Source organism: Monodelphis domestica, chromosome 4 (genome assembly GCF_027887165.1).
Source record: "Monodelphis domestica isolate mMonDom1 chromosome 4, mMonDom1.pri, whole genome shotgun sequence".
Classification (NCBI taxonomy): domain Eukaryota; kingdom Metazoa; phylum Chordata; class Mammalia; order Didelphimorphia; family Didelphidae; genus Monodelphis; species Monodelphis domestica.
Genome location: NC_077230.1, coordinates 296,002,943 through 296,021,152, shown reverse-complemented (window position 1 = coordinate 296,021,152; position 18,210 = coordinate 296,002,943). Strand labels below are relative to the sequence as shown.

Genomic DNA, 18,210 nt, shown 5'->3' with positions numbered 1-18,210 from the left:
TTCATAACCATCATAACCTGGCTCCTTCCTACCTTTCCAGTCTTATGCTTTCTGTCCCTCTGTGTACTCTGCAGTGTGGGGAGAATGACCTTCTGCCTGTTTCTTACACATGACATACTCTCTCCCACTTCTGTGCCTCATTTCGCTGTCTGGCCCTCAGACCTAGAATGTGCCTTCTGTTTACCCCCCACTTTCTGGTTTCTTTGGCTTCCTTTAAGACTCAGCTCAAATCTTACCTTCTGCAAGAAACCTTTTCTTGGTCTTCCCCTAATACTAATGTCATCTCTCTGAAATTACCTGCAATTTACTTTGTCAGTATCTTGTGTGCACAGTTGTTTTCTTGTTTTCTCCCCCATTTGAATGTGAGTTCCTTGAGGGTAGGGACTCTTTTTGCTTTTCTTTGTATCCCTAAGAATACAAAGGCAAATAGTAGCTGCTTAATAAATGATCATTAAAATCTTTTGAACCCAACTGTAAGATTTTAGGCTTTTCATAATTAAATTTCACCATATTAGATTCAAGCTAAAGAGACTTTCCACCAAATATGTCATATGTAGCACTTGGGTTTTCTTTGCCAAGGAATCATCTTCATTCCATTAAATAATCATCCCATTAAAACATATTGTTTAAAAATGGAACTTAAGTACATTCTCTTCTAGTCTTTTATTTGGGGGCCAAAGAAAAAGTTACACTGCCAGGATACAGGCTGCTTTAGATAGTTGTGACATTTTTTCAAAATAATGAAATCAATTGAATTCAATAGATATTTATTAGGGGCCTATTCTGTGATGGGCATTATATGCTAAATGCTGGAAATACACACACATACACACACACAAACCGATACTGCCCCCCAAGGAGTTTATAATTGCCTGGGAGAAAATAACATATATACAAATAATCTTTCTATAAAGAGTAAATTTAAAGGAACTTTAAAAGTGGGTCAGAGCACTTGCAATTGGAAGAAGAGGTACGGCACATGATCTGTGCTTTGAAGAGATTCTACAAGACAGCACGTAAGAGAAAGCATTCCAGGCATGAGACCTAGCCCATAGAAAGGCCCACAGACAAGAGATAAAATGGCGGAAACAGAAAATATTAAGTAGACCAACAGGACCAAACATCAGAAGGAGTCATGTGCCATCAGCCTGGGAATATAGGTTAGAACCAGGCTGTGAAAGTTGTATTCTTTCTGCCGTTCATTCATCTCAAGTCATATTTGACTCCTCTTGGAGTTTTCGTGGCAAAGAGAATGCAGTGGTTTGCCATTTCCTTCTCTGGCTCATTTAACAGATGAGGAAATTGAGGCAAACTGGACTAAGTTACATAAGTGACTTGCCCAGGGTCACATAGCTAGGTAGTCTCTCAGGCCAGATTTGAGTCCTCCTGATTCCAAGTTTGGTGCTCTATTATCCACTGCTCCATCCTGCTTTGTCTTCTTAGGGGCCTCTAAATGGAAGGCACCATTAGTAATGGACAAGTCTTTCTCTCTACTTCAGTTTTAGAGATACAAGCAAGATCTTTTAGGCTGCCATTTGTTGCCACCAGTCTAAGTGTATAAGGCCTAAAGTAAATTACATCAATGGTGGAACTTGAATACAAACCCAACCTAGTGTCCAACCTTTATTTCCATGAGCATGTCAAGTACAAGTCCACCGAACCAAAAGAGTGGCTCGGGGGTCACAAGCTTCATCCCACTTTTGGCTCCTCATGCTTCTTTGGAAAGTAGAATAGTGTGCAGGCCAAGCCAGGGACCTGGGTTCTTATCTCAGCTCTCCCAATAGTAGCTATGTGAGCTTGGGCTAGGGTACCTCACCTTTCAGACCCTCAGTTTCCTCAGATGTAAAGTGAGAGAACTATGTGGCAATTTGACTAAGTTCCCTACTAGCTCTAAAATTCTAATTCACTGCCTTCCCTCCATTCATTGCTAGAAAAAGAATGTGAAATAGTTCTCTCTAATAAGTGGAATGAGGGAGAACATGTTAACTTGTTCTTCATAGAGTTCATATAGCTGTTTATGAGTCTGTTTCTTGGTTCCCTTGAGACATTGAGATAGATGATCATTTCAAACGGACATTTTTCAGCTGTCTGTTATTTTATAAAAGTGTGTTTGGCCAGCAGTAAGTCAAATTAAATGTAGGAAGGGAAGAGGGGGGCATTTGATTTAATAAATGCTAATAATGTGGGGAAGGAAGAAAAAAGAGTTAGGGATAAATTCTCCATAACTCATCAGAAATGTTCTGTTTGAACTCACTCCCTTTGCTGTTCTTCAATCCTGTGCCACTCCAAAAACAAAACAAACAACAAAGTTGTCATTTCGTTAGGTCTTCTGCAGGGCAGAGCACAGCATGTCTGAGATCAGAGCCTAAGCGTCCAACCCCAGCCTTTTCCCTTGTAAGTTGCCTTAGTTCTCTCTGAGGAGACATTCAGAGGAAGAAAGACTCTTACCACACCAGCGCACATGGGGTCATGGGCCGTACACAGGCTTTCTCACAGGATCTCCAGCAGTGGCGCTTTCTTCCCCATGAATCATATTTTAGCATTCCTTTTCTGATGTCACCTGGCCCATCAGAAACATTCTATAGATTTCCTCCATATGACCAAAGCTAATGGTAGTTGTTAACAGGATATCATTTGACAGGGATGAATTCTTATGGAATATGCCATGGCACCAGGGAGCTGTCCACAAGTCGAAAATCCAGTGTTTGTTTCCAAAAGTTCTTTCACCTTAGCTTCGAATGAAATATTTTTAAAAGGGAGAGAAATTGGGGAAATCTATCTATATTCATAAATACATATATAAATAAGTACCCATGTGTGTACATTTAAATGTGTATTCATATAAATATATATATATATGTATGAATGCATGTTAGTTTATTTTGCACTTTGTCTTCCTTCTCCATACCAACTTCTTATAAATTATTTTATTTTGTTTTCCAATAACCATAATAGAGATACTTTTTTTCATTTCCTTGTCTACTGCAGTATATAGCTTCTCTCAAACTTCTAGATTATTGTGGCTTTGTTCTCTACTATATAACATAGACTCATCTTCTTTTTCTACCACAATATCACCTATCATTTGTCAATTTTCACCTTAACTTCTTTTTTTCCTGGTACATGAATAGCATGTGTCCAATTCAGAACATTTGATTCTGGACACCAGGCCTAGCTAAGGACAAGGGCTCAGAATAATGACAATAATGGTACCTGACACATAGGACACTTTAAATTTTGCAGCATACTTTATAAACATTTTCTCATTTAGCATCATAATAACCATGTGAGAGGCAGATACCACAGATTATATTATACTTGTTTTGCAGAAAAGAAACCTGAGGTTCATGGAGGTTAAATGATTTATCTATGCCCTCACAGCTAAGAAGGGTCAAAAATGGAATCTGGAAACAAGTCTTCCTGACTTCAATCCAGATCTCTATTCCCTGTGCCAACTTGCCTCTCCAAAGACATAGAATCTTCAAATCAAAGATTTGATGAGACCTTAGAGATCATCTAGCTCAACCCCACTGGAAATGGAACCCATGGCCCTGCCTTCTAGTTAAAGGGTACAATCAGTGAGGCAGAGAGTACTGAGGAGATCCAAGTACCAGATGGATTCCTTCTTGCAGCATCGTGTAATTTCCCAATGACATATTTCTTGGGGAAGGAAGCCATGATGGAGGCTTCCAAAGAAGTGCCAAAGCAGTGGACCAGATGACAACAATGGACAATCTATAACTTTAACAAGTTTTAGTTTCCTTTATGTAAAGTGGGAATGATACCTGTAATGTCAACCCAGGCTTTTCATGAGACTCAAATGAGAGAGCAGATACAAAAGACTTTGCAAGTATTGTATTCAAGGCAGCTGTCTTCATTGTCACATCCCTGATTAATCCTGTACTGTACATACATGTACAAATTACTGAACAATTCCATGCCAATTTGGTTTGTTTTGTGTACCCAAATAGGTTTCTTATATTTTAAAGCATAATAAAACTTTATTTGAAAATGTAAAAACTATTCTTAGCTCAATGACCATACAAAAAAGATGTCTGTTTACTGAGCCGTGATATAGTATATAGAAAGTTAGCCTTTCGGTCAGGAAGACCTAGGTTCAATTCTAGCTTCTGACAGTATTAGCCTTCTGAACATGGCTAAATCACTTCTCATTGCTTAGCAATTCTTTAAGACTTTAAGTTGGAGAGCATGTCCCATACACATTAATAGAACGTATTTTCTCACTGGTAGTTCCCAATATCAAAGAAATTGTAAGTCTCTTCTCAAAACAAGTCACTCTTGGTGAAATTATGAGTAAGAATTGATTCTCACCCTACTGTTATGCACTAAATAAGGGGATTGGTTCTGAGTAGGAACTCAGTTGGAGGTGCAAATGACAAATTCAAATGTAGTTTGATATTATAATCATACTGCTAGACATGTCACAGTGATGATAGATTTTATTTTAACTGAGCAGATTCTTGAGAATCAGTTTTCCATCTTTGACTATAAGAAAACACCAAAGCTATGTAAGGAGAAGAAAAATAAGGAAAGGGAGAAAATGATGAAGCGGATGTTTGGGGGAAGAGAATGATCATGTGTAGAAGGATGGATGTGTGTTTTTAGATTCAATGAATTCATCTTTCATAAAGTAGAAATCTTGGCCAAACCACATAAATAGATTGAACTGACTGCCAGATAAGGAACATTTTGGAAATAAAAGGGCGCCAGGGCAACATGAAGGATAGGTTTTCTGAAACATTCAGATTAAAATAAAATACTTCAAGATGGTAGAGGTATAGAGATGATTAGAGACCTTCTGAGCTAGGACATCAGAAAAAGAGGAGGGGGGGAAAGAGTTGGAAGAGAAATTTAAAACAGGAAGTAAGGTGGCCAAAAAAATGCATTTGTTGTTTTGGTGAGTAGATGTAAGCTTATACAATTGTTAAATTCCTAGTCTGAGCTCACTTGTTTTGCTGCAAACTGTAGTATTGTGTAAGGTAACAAACCCCAGGTAACAAACCATGTCAAAACAAATGTGGGTTTGTTTCTAGAGTTCACTGTTAGAAATCGTGTCTGGCTTCCACTGAACTAAAAGGAACCACCAAAAGAGAGAAATTAAATTGCCAACACAGAGAAATTGAGGCTCATGGTTCTGAAGAAAGTGAGTTGAAATGAAAAGTCAGAAGCAAGGGTTAGATGGTGCTAAATCTTTTAAGGAAAATTGGATTGAAAATTTGTTGTTGTTTTAGTAGCTGTTAGTTGGAAGAAACTTTAGAAATCTAGAACAACTTCATTTTCCAGATTCAAAAAGGCTTCCTAAGTTACTACACAGATGACCTGAGATGCATAATTTCTATGGATATGTGATTCGTGGATGTATATTTCTCTCACTAGAATTACTCCGGAAAAACAAAGACTCCTTTCCCATTGGTTTAATTTGAGAGGAGAGGTGATTGCAGCAGGGAAAAGAGAAATAAATATCACTACTTAAAGGTAAAAGGAATTCATGCATGGGACTTTTGAGGGACCAGTATTAGAAAACATGTTACTTAAGACTGTAGATAGTTAATGAGTTGAAAAAGGAAGTGAGCTACAATTCTGAAAATTTTGAAAGTAAAACACAGTAAATCTCTATATGATGGAAACTCGGTCTTTATAGCAGATGATAATCACATGTAAGATGAAATAGAAAAAATAGCCTACTGTTTTGTGACCTCCAGTCTTCCTTTCTTTATTCTTTTCTTGTCAAGGTGTATCTAACAGGGATAGAATTGTTCAGGTGAATATGTGTTCTGAACTTACATGTAAAAAAAATTACTCAATTTCTTGGCTTGAAAGGAAAGAGATAAAAAGACTCAAATAAAGCATTCATAGTTATGAAACCTGATCTACCCCTATCCTTTATCCTGATTCATGATATATGAGCTCAGGGCTGATTAAAAGAAAAAACCCAAAATACTAATTGAATATTTTTACTATAAATTATAATAATGAACTTGGGTGATTAAGTCTGAATCTTCTACTATTTAGAGTTCTAGATCTGGCTGGATTGTTTTTTAGAGAATCAAATAACATTTGGGTGGCTGATGCTAATTTTTGCTCCAGAATAAGAAAAAGCATGGTAGTCACTTTTAAAGAAAGTGATGACTAATGAAGAGGGTGCCCCCTTTCCGAAAAATGACCCAACACACCCCCTTTCTTGAATGACACTTGAAATTCCTGCAGTAGAGGACAAAACTTTTTACCCCTAGAGCAACTAAAAAAATGCAAATGCCCCCAAAGAATCATTGATTGAAATGTGTATAAAGTATTACTAACCCATATCAGGTCTCTTCCTGACATTGGGTTAGGGTAGAAGAAAAAAAAGCACAGGAAAAGGAAGAAGGTGCATGAGGATAGGAAGGCATAATTTACTACTGATCTAGGGTCTCTCCCATTTGAAGAAAAGGATGGCTTGACAGAGTAGTCATTACTCACATGAACATCTCCCATACATCCTGCCTTCTCTCCTCTGATACTTGCCACCACTCTGATGCAGGCCTGCACCACCTCATGCCTGGACTATTGCAGTGGTCAGCTTGTTGGCCTCTCTGCATCAGACTGTCTTCCTCAAGGGCAGACCTGACTGTACCTTTTATTGAATGAGGACAATCATTAAAATCTAGTGGCTCCCTGTCACCTCCTGGATCAAATATAAAATCCTCTGGCATTCAGAACTTTTAATAGCCTGGCCCTCCCTACCTTTCCAGTCTTCTTACACCTGAGACCTTCTCCCAAATCCTCTCCCGCCCACATATATGCTATCCAATGACACTGACCTTCTTGCTGTTCCTCAAACTAAACACTCTCCCTCCCAACTCTGGATGTTTTCACTGTGTGATCCCTGTGTCTGGAATGTTCTCACTTCTCATCTTCACCTCCTGGCTTCCTTCAAGTCTCAACTAAGATCCCACCTTCTACAGGAAGCTTTTCCTGGTCCCTTTTGATTCTAGTGCCTTCTCTCCATCCATTATCTCCATTTTCCCCTGTATATAATTTATTTGTGCTGTCAACATATTGTCTCCCGATGAGACTGTGGGCTTCTTGAGAACAGGATCTATCTTTTTCCTTTCCATTGTACTTAGCATAGAACGTGGCAGAAGGTAGGTGCTTAATAAGTATTTATTGACTGGCTGACTGGGTGTGTAATAAGGCTGTTGATGATGATGCTTTTATTGAAGGCTAGACAAGAGAATAAATGGATAGGAGGGAGGTGTGGCAAGTGTCATCACAAAGTTGAATGAGAATCACATAGAACTGAAGTTAGACTTATTCTGTGTGGCTCCAAAGTTAAGGAACTGGAACTGCCAATAAAACTTATCAGGCAACAAATTTCAGCTCCACGTGAGGAAGAATTTCCTAACCATCTCATCTGACCAAAGTAGAACTGACTGCCTTGGGAAGCCGTATCTAGTCCATCAGGTCTCTTCCTTCTCATTCCATTTTCCACTCAGCTGTCTAATCAGTCTTCCTGGGAGCAGCCTAACTATATCTTTTATGTATCTAACATTACAGGCCTTTGAACAAACAGTGATTAGATAATCTGTTGTTAGGAATGTTGTAGAATGAATTCATCCACCATACTTTTCTTCACTCCCCCTCTCCCCCTTCAGACTTCTCCTCTTTGTCCACGGCAAGTACCTTCTCCTGCCTTTTCCCTTCATGCCACTCCTGATTTTCAATTACTCATTAAAATGTAAGCTTCTTGAGAGCAGGGACTAACTCTCTTTGCATTTGTGTCCCGAGTTCAGAGCACAGAGCACAGTGCTTAGCACATAGCAAGCACTTAATAAAACTTAATTGATTTGAAATAATTTGACTTTAAGCAAATTAGACTAGCTGAGCTCTAAAATCTCTTCTTCAAGATCTCATGATGTAGACTATATACTGAGAGGCAGAATGGAATATTGAGAATGAGAACAGAATTTGGAATGAGGTCCAGCTGGACAGACTCTGACTGTTACCAGTTATGTGAACCTAGGTAAGTCACCTAACCTCTCTGGTAAGGATAATAATATTTGCACTGCCTATACCAAAGGACCATTGCGATAAGATGACTTTGTAAGTCTTAAAATACTCCAGAATTAGAAATCATTATTATTCTTTATTATTATTATTGTCAGGGGTATGCATCCATGATTTTTGTTATCCATTTTCCATGATAATATATACTAGTTCATTCCTTCTTTGTTGATATTTAGGAGTATATTTAGTTCTTTGGATCTGTAGCAGTCCAGCCCATAGACATTATGGGGAGACAAGGATTGTGAGTGAGCACATGGCCATCCTGCGCATGGCAATGAGCTCTATTCCCAGCGTGGCTGAAGTTTAGGCACGAAACCTTGCTTTCCTTTGTCCCACTCACCTGAGGATAATAACCCCACCTTCACCTTGTCATAAGTTGCATTATCCAATGGGAATACCCCAGGTAACTCATCCATATGTATTGAGGTATCATATAACTGTTCAATATGTATTGAGCTGTCAAGACTATAAATAAATGAGCCTCAGTCAGCTCCGCCCACTTGAAGAGCATCCACAGGTTTGATAAGGAGGATCTTCTCCCCTGTCTCTCGCTCCTCTCTATCTTTCTCACTAAGGCCTGGTCTTTAGGCCAGGCCTGCCTTACTTCCTCTCTTTCTCCTAATGCTACCTAGCATTATCTATCTCCTGTAGTTTCTGATCTCCTTTCCATCTGAGCTAGCATTATCCTCTGACCAGTATAGTGTTAAATTGAGATCATTGGGTGGTTTAGCCTGGATAACACTCAGTGGTCGGAGCTTAGCTGTGGGCTCATACAAATAATATTTGTCTACTGACTCGGTTATTCACATCTCTAAAGTCGGCTCGTTCACTCCCTTCGCGGGAGCAAAACTTCTACTCTATCTCTATCTTCTCTCTCACCCTTGCAGCCTCTCGCAGGCCGGGAGGCTACAGGATCTTTAAAAACCAAAAAGTGACTTGGGGATGATTGTCCATGTGACTGTGTATGCTATGAAGAAACGAAGGACCTGGCAGTCAGGGTTCAAAGATGACCACCCTAAGAGGTTATTTACTTGCCTTTCAAACTGAAAAGGGAAGAATATTGAGAAAATAATGGTTTTCTTGTCATATAAAACAGAAATTCTCAGGCTATATCTTATTTCATTTCTTAGTTTATGCTTATGAATCTAAGTAGCAAGGTTTAAAAAAAAAAAACAGAGCCATCATAAAAAGATTTGGACAAGAGAAAATTCCCAGATTTCTTACATCACAAAAGGATAAACTAAACAACAAAGTAGTAATTAAGTCAGATTTGTGTTACATTTTCTTTGAACATTAGTAACTATATTATTTTTAACATTACTTCTTAATAATAATTATTTTCTTTAAATAAATCCAAATCATCAAAATCTTTGTCATTCAAAATTTCCCACTGGTTCACAGAATTCTTTCAGAAATTTTATACCAAAAAAAGAAATTGATAGCAAAGCTTGAAAACAGCTTTTATTAAAAATATATGTTATTTATTTATTTAGATCCCTTAAATTTCTCCCAGTATCCCTCCTCCTAGAGTAAAAAGAATAGCAAAACCAATTGGTACATTGAAAAATCTAAAAATATGTCCAGTGTTCCATACCTGTGGAACTCCCTCCTCTGCAAAGGAGTAGAAAGAAGTATCTTCTCATATCTCTTTCTTGGGGCTATGTTTTCTTTGTAATTCTGCAACATTCATGTTGGAGGAGAGAGGGTGAGAGATTGGGTTTCTCTGCCTTGCCTAGTCTGGAAGTGCAGTGGCTATTTATGGACCAAATCCCACAACTACTCAGCACAGGAGCTTTGACATGCTCCATTTTAGGACTGAATTTCTTCTCTCCTGAATTAGTGTCGTTCCTACCCCCAACCCTTAGAGGTTCACCATACTGATGCTCATCTTTTGTTTTTAAAAAAAAATTATTCATTTCTTTTTTTATATATCCCTTGAATTATATGCTCTCATTGGTGACCATGCCTCTCTAATAAACATTCTATTTTATTCAACTTTGAGATGAAATGCACCAAAAAAAAAAAGTTACCCATGTGGTCACTTGGTGATGCCCATTAACAGCTTTGGCTTCTAAATCAGTCAAAGTGCAAACACAGTCACCTCCTTGGGATCTTGTGGACCCTCAATTGGCTTAGCCCACTGCAGCACAGAACTCCTGAACTCAAGAAATCTACTGACCTCAGTTACCTCAGCCTTTCCAATAAAAGAGATTATAGGCTTCTGCCACCATACCAAGCAAAATTTACTTCATCATTTTTAAAGGAAATTTTTATTGACACAATTTATTATTTTCAGTACAGAATTCCTTATAATATTCATCCTTTCTTTCCTCTGAGAGCCATTCCAAATAACAAAGAGTATTTTTAGGAAGGAAAAGGGAAAAAGACACCAAAATCAATAACTGTATCAAAAAAGACTGAAAATATATGCAATCCACACAAATAGATGGCCTACTTCTACAAAGGAATGAGAATATCTCCTCATATCTCTTCTTTGAGGCCATGCTTATACTTTGTAATTTTCAACATTCAGTTTTGATTGTTTTATGACTGTTCATTCAATTTATGTTGTATATATTATTTTCTTTTATCTACTTCACTCTGCATCTGTTCATGTGTTTCCATGCTTATATATTTATCTTATTCGGCATTTCTTATGGCACAGTGATATTCCATTATCTTCATGTACCACAATTTGTTTAACTATCCTTCAATCAATGGGCATCTACTTTGTAATGATATTTCTTAGGAATATTTTAATTCTAATAATATAATAATTGAATCTTTGGCCTCCTTTTTAAAAAACCATATATATATATATCAGAAATAATGGAACTAAAAGCAAACTGTCCATTCAGAGATATAATTTTATTTGTTTATCCATAAATTATTGTGTTAACATGAAAGGCTTATTACTAGAAGCTGACCTGTGATGGTTTTGATTATTTGATATGTTGAGCAACGGAAGTATGTGCTATATTTATAGTAAGGAAAATATTTTGTTATCTATTTGATTAGATGTGTGCATGGGTGGAAAGTATGTTAAAATCTAGGACAGCAATGTTTAAATTTGCTATTCCCATACTCCTAGCTTAAATTAAGTTCTCCATGAATATAATAGAGTTTTTTTCTCTTGATTATTTTTCCTAGTCTCATATAAAGATGGAAAAGTGACAAGCATTCCAGAGCCCTGAAGCAAAGTAGGAAAAATCCAGGCTCTCATTTGGTGACCATGTCTCTAATATACATCCTATTTTATTCAACTTTGAGATGAAATGCACCCCAAAAGTCCCATGTGGTCACTTGGTGATGCCCATTAACAGCTTTGGCTTCTAAATCAGTCAAAGTGCAAACAAGGTCACCTCCTTGGGATCCTGTGCATTTTTATAGGGGTTCAGATGAGAGTTGGTTGGTTTTTCCCAAGATTTTCCGTTTCATTGTTTTATGTGCTCGCTATAGCTGGTGACAGGATGATGAGATCTTCAGATATCTGAGTTTCAAGGAACCAAGTAAAAGTAGACAGAAGTAAGCTGACAGCTATCACATTATGGAATCGCAACTATTTTCAATGATGAGAAAAGATGGTGTATTTTTCTACTCAAAGGGCAGGGTACTTAGGTTTCCAATAAACCAGGTGCCTCCACAGAAGGCCATAAAATATCTGTAATTTACAAATAAGTGATGACTGGAACCTATTCAGAAAGTACAGTATTAAACAAGAGTGTTAGCAACTTTGAAGTTTTATTTTTTGGCTTGCTGTTAGAAATACTGTGCCATGTCTAATATGCCTAGATGCTTCCAAATATCCCTCCTGGGTGTGGTTTCCCAAGAAGTGGGAGGTTTAGCCTGTTACACACATTTGTTGTTCATCTGTTCCCGTCATAAGCAATGTGACCCAGCCGCATTTTCTGACAACAAGACAGTATTATGCTTTAATTCCCATAATAGTGTGCAGAGCTGGCTCAGATGAAATGCCTGGAGAAAACATTTTATAAAGAGCCATCTTGGACCCTGCTCTTGGTTTCTTCTCTTTTGGTCCTGAATCTGAGGCAGGATGCATTTTTTTTAATAGGGGACAAGGCAAGATTAAGGAGAGCCAGAATCTACCTCCTCATTTATATTGCCCATGAAATAGCATGGAAAGTTGGCCCTAGAGAAAATGGTAAAGATAAGAGATATAAAAATAAAGTTCCATGGATCACATGAGTAATGCCTAAGTAGTGATTGTGTTTGGTAGAGTATGGCCATATAAAAGTCCTCCACCATGGATCTACCATAAATAGCAGCTACCATTGTACAAGTGAATGCAGTATCTCCTTGTTATGATCATCAGCCAACATATATCTCATCTAGGCAAAACACAAAATCCACAATGCATTTGTTGCTATTCTTTGAATTCCTCTTTCTGATTAAGAATAGAAGCAGCTTCAACAGCCGCAGAGTGCTGAACTGGGAATCTGAAAACTCTGACATTAACTGGGTGACCATAGTTGAGACAGTGCACCTCTCTGAGCCTCAGTTTCCTCATCTGTAAAATGGGAATAATAATATCTATAGGGCCTACCTAACTGGATTGTTATAGGCCTCAAATGTGATAAAAAGTATTTGGTAGACCTTAATGAGTTATGTAAATGTAAGACCATATGTTGTATTAATTAATGTTATTGATATTTGTTGTTTAGAAGACAGAGATTTCAGGGTCAGAAAACTTGGATTTGAGCTCCATTTGGGTGTTGACTTGTTTTGAAATGCAGGAATGAGTCATTTGGCCTCTCTGTATTTAAGTTTCTTTTCCCATAAAAAAGGGAATAGTAATATTGCCTCCTGTTCTCTCCGTAAAGCCAAAGATATATATGAAGTAAAAGATAGGAAATTATTTTGGTTCTCCTTAACAAGAATGTAAAATAAATCCAAGGTTGTAGATATTTTATCTGACTAACTAGTTTGTCAATTATAATTTATTAAATGTCTATCATGTGCCAGGCCACTGTGCCAAACACTGCAGATACAAAACGGGCAAAAGACAAACTATTCTATGTACAACTATGTACAAACAAACTATAAACAAGATTAACAGGAAAAATCAAGAGGGAAGGAATTAGAAATAAAAGGCATTGGGAAAGGCTTCCTATAGAAAATGAAATTTAGGTAGGACTTGAAGAAGCCAATTGAGGTGAGGGGAGAGAATTCTAGGCTTTAGGGTGAGCCAGTGAAAATACTCAGAAGCAGGAGGTAAAATATTTAGTTCAAGAAACAGCAAGGAAGCCAGTATCACTAGATTGCAGAATACTTGGGGTAAGGGACAAGAGGGAAGATTTAAGTGAGCCAGTTTGTGAAGGGTGTTGAACATCAAAGGATTTGATTTCTGATCCTGGTAGTGAGCCACTGATATTTATTGAATAGAGGGGAGTAACATTATCATACTCACACTTTTGGAAGTCATTTTGACAAATGAATAGAGGACATTCTATAGTGGGGAAAAGACTTCATACAGGAAGACCAGCTAGCAAGCTTTTACAATAGTTGAGGCATGAGGTGATGAGGGGTCTTTATCAAAGTGGTGGCAATGGCAGAGAAGAGGAGTGTTTGCAAAATGCCACAAAGGCAAAATCGGCAGGCATTGCAATAGATTAGCTCTGTGGGATGAGAGAGTAAGGAATCAAGGATGTCTCCTGGGTTAAGAACCTGAATTTTGGGAAGCTGAAAAAACTTGACCAGATGACATTTTGAGGTTGCTTCAAGTTTTATTCCAATGGAGTAAAAGGATGTAATCAATCAAAAGTAATCATTTATTTGGTGCTAATTTTATGTTGGATGCTAGAGATAGACAAAAATTCTCTCTCTCTCTCTCTCTCTCTCTCTCTCTCTCTCTCTCTCTCTCTCTCTCTCTCTCTCTCTCTCTCTCTCTCTCTCTCTCTCTCTCTCTCTCTCTCTCTTTCTCTTTCCCTCCTTCCCCCAACCTATCATCCAGCATAAAAGGACTACCCAAGGGATGAAGATCCTATAGCCAGTCAGATTTGATCCTCAGCTTAAATTCCACTTGCCACTTGGAAGCCAATGGCTGAGTTGATTTATTCTGGCCTTAGCACAGCAACCCACAAAATAATTTCTCTCCATAATTCCCAAATGTCTCCTCACATTCAAAGCAGAACCTCTAAAGGTTTCATTTGATTCGACCAACTAAGGTATAAACAATAGTTACCCCCAGTATTCTTGAAGTGACCCCCTTGCTCTACCACTTAATTCATTTTATGTTTTTAATAATGTTTTGAGTAGTCAAAGTAGTCAAAAAAAGAACTTGGTGATATTTGGGGAAAAAATAAAGACAGCCACAAAAATAGTCTTCTGGCATCAGGAAATAAAGAAACCCTACTCTCTTAAAGTTAGTTGGACTGATGGGTTTTGAACATCAAGGCTCTTTTCAGATGATAGCTCTAAGGAACTTTTTATTTTACTCTTTTAGGTGAACTAACAGATTTGTCTTACAACTCTTAAGTCCTAAAGGAAACTTCTAAAACCCAAGTCATTCTTTCCCAGGCCTGTTAATTCTACACTGAAAAAAAAAAAAACATCATTTATTTCAAAAGTAAATCTGAAGCCTGAAAATAGATAGGCAGTTGGCAGGTACAGAAGGCAGTCTTCTGAACTGAGGTGAGCTTCACAACTTTGTCCATTATAGATACTCATTGTCTAGTGAAAGAATGTATAAATAACTTACTTTGTTAACCACAACCCAAGTAGATTAGTAGAGTGACAAAATGCTATCTACTGACATAATCAAGCTACTTAGTGTGGAAAATCAATATTAATCTGTGCCCCTTTTTGACACCTCAAGACAACTTTTGGATTTTAAAGGAAAAAAAAGTTTGATTTTAAGATTGAAGCTATGTGAACTTGCTTCTCCTCCCTTACTGAAATAGAGCAGATAAAAGTTCTTTGTTTATCTGTAAACAAACCTCTTATGTAGTAAAACAGTTAAATGAGCTAGGCAAAGCCAGGTGGAGAAGAATGGACATGTGCTATGGGACCATTCTAAAAGTTGTGTGGTGGTGATTTCTGACCTCTGGAAGACTGCCTCTTGTCTGGACTGAAGTTGGAGTCCTTCAATCAAAGAGGCTGGGACCTCAGGAGGAGCCTAAATTGGAATAGAGAGAGGAAGTAGGTCTCTCTTTCCTTGAAATCCCAGACTGAGGAAGCATGTAGTCTGGCTTCGGGCTAGTGTCTCAGGAGTGGCTGATGCCTTTTCTTTCTCTTGTCCACTTTTTATTGTTTAATAAGATACAGTCCCCAGGAAATTTTTATCATAACAGCCTCTCTCTTTCTCATTCCACTTCTCTCCTTCTAGATGTCTGTCTGTATTTCTTCCTTCTATATTGATTTTTTTCCCCTTGCCATCTCTAACTCTTCCACTTTCTGTTTTTTCTTTGTACCTGTATCTCTTTCTCACTTAATTGGCTAGACTTAAAGTCATTTGTGTCATTGCTGCCTGTTACTGATTTCAGAAGTTCTGTATTTGATTTTTCTTCCCACCTACATCCCCCATCAAAAAAAAAAAAAAAACAAAACCCTTTACATTCCTAAATTGTATTTGTTTCCACTTTTGTATCATCTTCTAGTGACTTTTTCAGTGGGTTAATAGTCTTTCCTTATGCTCTTTTCCCTTGCTTCTAATTATAGTCAGATGCAAAGTCAAAAATTCTAAAATTTCTACTTTGGGAAAGTCAGGGTGGGGAGGAACAAAATATAGGTTTTGTCTGAAGCAAAAAAGGGAATGAAATATTCAAGGCTACCAAAATTTTTTTTCCTAGTTTTTGGTCAATACTTTCTTCTGAAAGGCAGTGCAGTCTGATTAAGTCAGAAAAGTTGGATTCTAGTCTTGGTTTTACAATTTACTAATTGTATGTCTGTGGGTTAGTGCTTAAAGTCTTCAAATTCCAGTTTCTTCATCTATAAAAATGAGAATTTTAATATTTGTTCTGCCTGTTCCACAAAGTTGTAAGGGTCAAAAGAGTTAACATAAATGCTTTGAAAACTCTTTGTTATCATTCTACAAATATAAGGTTGCAATTATTTAAATTTACTGCATTTGTTATGGAGTTAAACACTCAAGCTACATTTCTGCTAACAGTTCTGAAGTATAAATTTGTATATTGAGGCCTACATCTCTCAACATTTAAAATGTTCATGTGTCTATCAGTAGGAAAACTGAATTAATTAGATGTATTTTTCATCTTCCTCAAATGATTACTACTTTTCTAACCACAGACTTTTATTGGTGCCAGCAGATTTGGATGGAAATATCATCATGGTGGTTGCAGGGAAGATGAGGACATGTTGAGAAATCTAATTCTTGGCTCTCGACAGATTAAAAGTTTTAAATATTTATAAGGCCTTATCTGAAATACTCATTGGTTATTAGCTCTTCAAATTGAAGCAGGGATATATAAATCCCTGGAGGTCCAGGCCCTATCCAGTTTGAATGAATCAGAACCTTAATATGGAATTGGCACTTGAAATCTTTCTATTAATGTCCTACCATTCCTCCATGAGGTTTCCCTGTTATAATAATGTTTTTCTTTCCTGTGCTTTCTGTCCTATTGTAGAATATGGCTTGAGCCCAGATCTAGTTTGGAGTCACTTCCATTTGAAATGTATGTTTGATTTGGTGTCATGTTTATATTATTTGTCTTCCTTGGCTTCAAACATTTCACATAGAGACAGATTGCCTTGGAAGCAGAACACCCACATTTGGAATTGCTGTATTCATTTTTCTTCTTATGTTTTGGCTTCAATTATATCATTTTTTAATATTCATGAAGTTAAAAAAAAACAAACCTCCTCAACTGTTTCCTCTGCATGGAAATGTTATGTTTTCAAACCCTAGAGAAAACAATCGGTAAGTTCTACAAACCCACATTCTTTGCTGGCAGTTCCAAAGTAGTTTCATGTTGGCTATGGAAGCCACCTTTGACACTGTTTTGGCTTCTTGTAGCAGATGGCTTATAAGAGCCAACAGTTCACCCATAAGGCTGGAAATTCTAAGGAAGAAACAGGAGCATAGTTGGCATAACTATTTTTAAGGGCTTATCTTTGGAATTTTCAGTACTAAAAATGTTTAGATTGATTCAGAGTTATGTGATTTTTAAAAAAATACAATTTGCCATATAGGTATGTTATTTGTTTTGAAGCACATGGGAGAATCATTTTATTGGGTGTATATGTGAGGGTTTAGTTGGAAATTTCAACTACAAAGTGGTTTAAACCCACACATATATCTTAGTATCCCAATGAAATAAACATGAAACTGAATCAAACACAGAGTCCAGTGAAGTCTATGTGTGGTTCAAACCACTGTGTAGTTGAAATTTTCCAGTTTGCTCACTTTGGTTGATCTTAACCCTATATTGGCATAATCCTGTCATAAGTGATTGATTTGATTTATGATTGTACCATGTGTGCACATACATATACATATATGCATACATACAAACAGAACCTACCAAATTATAGTCTCTTAAATACTTTACAAAAATAAAGACCAAAGCATTCTTACAAGTTTGAAGAAGGAAATCTTTATAATGGAAATGGCCATATTATTCTGTGTTTGTAGAATTCATTTCATTTTCAGATTTTTTTTCATTGAATCATCTCCTTATAAGCCCATTGTATAGACATAATAAATAAGCAGAAGCAGCAAATCCAAAATAATTCTCAGCAGTATCTGCTAATTTGATTTTTAAGTAGGTTAATTCCTAAACACTTTCCTTGGGTCTTCAACTCTTTCATTTTTAGCAGATGACACGATTCCCTGCTTTACCAAGATTCTGACCATCCAAAAACCTAAGTTCTCCCAGGTGTTTGGTTCTTTTCTTCAAAATTTCTCTTTATATTTACCAATCCTTTTCTCATACACAAGCTTAATTTTATGACAGAGAATAAAGTATAGGAAGTCTGGAAAGATTGGTGGCAGTCTGATCATGTAGGGTCTTAATTCTAAGCCCAAGGAATTTGTATTTTGTCCTATAAACAATGAAAGAGAGAACCATTGAAAACCTTTGAGCAGGGGAAAAGCCTCTCCAGATTTATTTGGAACCTGTGTTAAAAATGGACTGGAGAAGAGAAAGTCTGGGACACAGGAAGACT

The 18,210-nt window shown here is 37.2% G+C and overlaps 1 protein-coding gene across 4 annotated transcripts in view; it reads left to right on the top strand.

Annotated features, from left to right (window-relative positions):
• Positions 1 to 18,210, top strand: part of ATP8A2 (ATPase phospholipid transporting 8A2) — an 860,692-nt gene that overhangs the window by 750,440 nt on the left and 92,042 nt on the right. The window lies entirely within an intron of this gene.